Raw genomic sequence first — 4,569 nt, forward strand, 5'->3', positions numbered from 1 at the left:
CAGCAAGCACCTTTCAGAAATTTTCAAACGAGAAGAGGAGATGGCAGCCGAAAATAATAATAATGCAAGGAGGATGCTTGGTGATTTTACTGCACCTAATTCTAATTTACATGGAAGAAGCATCTCCATCCCTGCCATTGGAGCAAACAATTTTGAGAAGAAACCTCAATTAGTTTCTCTGATGCAGCAGAACTGCAAGTTTCATGGACTTCCATCTGAAGATCCTTTTCAGTTCTTAACTGAATTCTTGCAGATATGTGATACTGTTAAGACTAATGGAGTAGATCCTGAAGTCTACAGGCTCATGCTTTTCCCTTTTTCTGTAAGAGACAGAGCTAGAGTATGGTTGGACTCTCAACCTAAGGATAGCCTGAACTCTTGGGATAAGCTGGTCACGGCTTTCTTAGCCAAGTTCTTTCCTCCTCAAAAGCTGAGCAAGCTTAGAGTGGATGTTCAAACCTTCAGACAGAAAGAATGTGAATCCCTCTATGAAGCTTGGGAAAGATACAAGCAATTGACCAAAAAGTGTCCTTCTGACATGCTTTCAGAATGGACCATCCTGGATATATTCTATGATGGTCTATCTGAATTGGCTAAGATGTCATTGGATACTTCTGCAGGTGGATCCATTCACCTAAAGAAAACGCCTGCAGAAGCTCAAGAACTCATTGACATGGTTGCTAATAACCAGTTCATGTACACTTCTGAGAGGATAATTTATACGCTTTTTGGCATTGTTTTTAGTATGTTTTTAGTAGAATCTAGTTACTTTTAGGGATGTTTTCATTAGTTTTTATGCTAAATTCACATTTCTGGGCTTTACTATGAGTTTGTGTGTTTTTCTGTGATTTCAGGTATTTTCTGGCTGAAATTGAGGGACTTGAGCAAAAATCAGATTTAGAGGTTGAAGAAGGACTGTTGATGTTGTTGGATTCTGACCTCCCTGCACACAAAGTGGATTTTCTGGAGCTACATAACTCAAAATGGCGCGCTTCCAATTGCGTTGGAAAGTAGACATCTAGGGCTTTCCAGAAATGTATAATAGTCCATACTTTGGCCGAGTTTAGATGATGTAAAAGGGCATTGAACGCCAGTTCTACGCTGCTGTCTGGAGTTAAACGCCAGAAACACGTCACAAACCAGAGTTGAACACCAGAAATACGTTACAACCTGGCGTTCAACTCCAGAAAGAGCCTCTGCATGTGTAACATTCAAGCTCAGCCCAAGCACACACCAAGTGGGCCCCGGAAGTGGATTTATGCATCAATTACTTACTTCTGTAAACCCTAGTAACTAGTTTAGTATAAATAGGACTTTTTACTATTGTATTAGACATCTTTGGATTATATTTTGATCTATTGATCACGTTTGGGGGCTGGCCATTCGGCCATGCCTGGATCTTTCACTTATGTATTTTCAACGGTAGAGTTTCTGCACTCCATAGATTAAGGTGTGGAGCTCTGCTGTTCCTCAAAGATTAATGCAAAGTACTACTATTTTTCTATTCAATTCAACTTATTCCACTTCTAAGATATTCATTCGCACTTCAATCTGAATGTGATGAACGTGACAATCATCATCATTCCTTATGAACACGTGCCTGACAACCACTTCCGTTCTACCTTAGATTGAATGAGTATCTCTTAGATCTCTTAATCAGAATCTTCGTGGTGTAAGCTAGATTGATGGCGGCATTCATGAGAATCCGGAAGGTCTAAACCTTGTCTGTGGTATTCCGAGTAGGATTCAGGGATTGAATGACTGTGACGAGCTTCAAACTCGCGAATACTGGGCGTAGTGATAGACGCAAAAGGAGGGTGAATCCTATTCCAGTATGATCGAGAACCTCAGATGATTAGCCGTGCTATGACAGAGCATTTGGACCATTTTCACAAGAGGATAGGATGCAGCCATTGACAAGGGTGACGCCTCCAGATGATTAGCCATGCAGTGACAGCACATCGGACCATTTTCCAGAGAGGATCAAAAGTAGCCATTGACAATGGTGATGTCCTTACATAAAGCCAGCCATAGAAAGGAGTAAGACTGATTGGATGAAGACAGCAGGAAAGCAGAGGTTTAGAGGGACGAAAGCATCTCCATGCATTTATCTGAAATTCTCATCAAGGATTTACATAAGTATTTCTATCCCTATTTTATTATTAATATTCGAAAACTCCATAACCATTCTATATCCGCCTGACTGAGATTTACAAGATGACCATAGCTTGCTTCATACCAACAATCTCCGTGGGATCGACCCTTACTCGCGTAAGGTTTATTACTTGGATGACCCAGTGCACTTGCTGGTTAGTTGTGCGAAGTTGTGAAAAAAAGTTGAGATTACAATTGAGCGTACCATGTCGATGGCGCCATTGATGATCACAATTTCCTGCACCAGTAGCATGCCCTTGATGTTCCATCCTCAATTGCTCCATGTTTGTGCTCAATTCTCCAAGAGAAGTTTGCCATTGATCCCAGTAGCTTTAGGGAGGAAAGTACATCCCTTGAGGAATCTCAGGGATCTCATACTGAGGCGGCTGCACAGGTTCTTGTGCATGCTCTCTGGTTTTCTCGATCCTCTTCTTAGTGATGGGCTTATCCTCTCCAATGAAGATATCTCCTTCTATGACAATTCCAACTGAATTGCATAGATGACAGATGAGGTGTGGAAATGCCAACATGGCATTGGTGTGAGGCTTCTCAGCTACCTTGTACAATTCTTGAGGAATTACCTCATGAACTTCCACCTCAGTTCCAATCATGATGCAATGAATCATGATGGCTCTGTCAATGGTCACTTCTAACCGATTGCTAGTAGGGATGATGGATCTTTGGATGAATTCCAACCATCCTCTAGCTATTGGCTTAAGGTCTACCCTTCTTAGTGGAATGGGCTTGCCTTGGGAATCCCTTTTCTAGTGTACTCCTTCTGTAACAGCCCAGACCACCCGCTAGCATGATATTGTCCGCTTTGGTACACAAGGCCTCACAGTTTTACCTTTGACGACAAGGATGATAGCCCAAGCCCCCCACACTCACTCGTCAAAATGCGTCATACTAGGGAGAGGTATCCACACCCTTATAAGGCATGCTTCGTTCCCCTCCCCAACCGATGTGGGACCTTACACCTTCCACACAGATGTTTGAGAGCATTTATCCAATTTCTGATCATAGTTAACCTCAGCCACTACTTCATAGAAGTGGTCTTGGTGGGATTTCGTGATGAATCTCTCCATCTCCCAAGATTCAGAGGGATTGGCTACTGCCTTTCCTTTCCTCTTTCTAGAGGAGTCTCCAACCTTGGGTGCCATGAATGGTAATGGAAAGAAAAAAGCTATGCTTTTCCCACACCAAACTTAAAACTTTGCTTGTCCTCGAGCAAAAATATAAAGAGAAGAGAAGAATGAAGTAGAAGAAGAAAAATAGAAGGATATAAAGGGAGAGAGGGCTTTCGGCCTTGTGGGGTGTAGTAGGGTATGAGAGGTGTGTGTATGAAGGGTTATGGAGAGGGGTATTTATAGGAATGGGTAGGGCTTGGGTTTGGCCATAGGGTGGGTTTTGGGTGTGAAATTTGATTTTAAAGTGGGTGGGGGTAGGTGGGAGTTATGATAAATTTGGCGAAGGGGTATGGATGTGATTGGGCTAAGGTTTACAGGAAAGTGTGTATGGAGAAGTGTGAAAGTAAGTGGGGTAGATAGGGTAGGTGAAGATGTTATGGGACCCACATGTCTTGAGAGGCTAGGGAATCCAGATTCTCTGCTTCTCTGCATTAGCGTTTGAACGCCAAGGGGTTGCTCCCTGGCTAGCGTTCAACGCCAGCAATGCTGCCCTGATGGGCGTTGAACGCCCAGCAGGGATACCCTGGCTGGCATTCAACTTTAACACTCCATTCAGAGTGTTCTATTTTCACTACTGTGAGATTCTGTCTTTGTTCTGAATGCTGCATATGATCATGATCCTAAAAGAAAAACAAAACAAAATAAAATAAAAGGAAATAAATAATTAATTAAGGTTGGGTTGCCTCCCAACGAGCGCTCTTTTAACGTCACTGGCTTGAATGTTAGCTCCTTACGGAGGTGAGTATGGGCTTAGATTTTTGCCCCTTACAGTGAATCTTCTTTCTGCCCTCTCATGAATGAGCTCCACATGCTCTAGAGACAGGACACGGCTCACTGTATGTGGTATGGATGGCTTCTTAGTGAAGACAACTCTCATGCCAGGTGAGAGGCCTTTAGTTGGAACTTTCTTGTCCCTCCAACCTTTAGGTACTTTCTTCTTAGTACCTTTATGCTTAGACCTTGTTGATGACTGCCCAACACCAAACTTAGATTTGATGTCTAGGGGCTCTGTAAAGCTCTGCACAGAAAGAGAGGGTTGAAACACTAGGTGTTGCACAGTTATCTCTCTTTTAGAGGGAGAATTGGGATGAGGCATCTTAAATAAGATGTGATCCTCCCCTAATTATAGGGTCAGTTCTCCCTTAGCTACATCAATGATAGCATTGGCTATGGATAGGAAAGGTCTTCTAAGGATGACACAGTCATCCTCATCCTCTCCTATGTCCAA

The 4,569-nt window shown here is 42.8% G+C and overlaps 1 non-coding gene across 1 annotated transcript; it reads right to left on the reverse strand.

Annotated features, from left to right (window-relative positions):
* Nucleotides 1–436: 436 nt before the first annotated feature.
* On the reverse strand, nucleotides 437–544 carry LOC112725217 (small nucleolar RNA R71). Its single transcript, XR_003164339.1, has one exon. It is a non-coding gene; the product is annotated as a small nucleolar RNA R71 (small nucleolar RNA).
* Between the last annotated feature and the right edge of the window lie 4,025 nt (nucleotides 545–4,569).

Source organism: Arachis hypogaea, chromosome 11 (genome assembly GCF_003086295.3).
Source record: "Arachis hypogaea cultivar Tifrunner chromosome 11, arahy.Tifrunner.gnm2.J5K5, whole genome shotgun sequence".
NCBI lineage: Eukaryota > Viridiplantae > Streptophyta > Magnoliopsida > Fabales > Fabaceae > Arachis > Arachis hypogaea.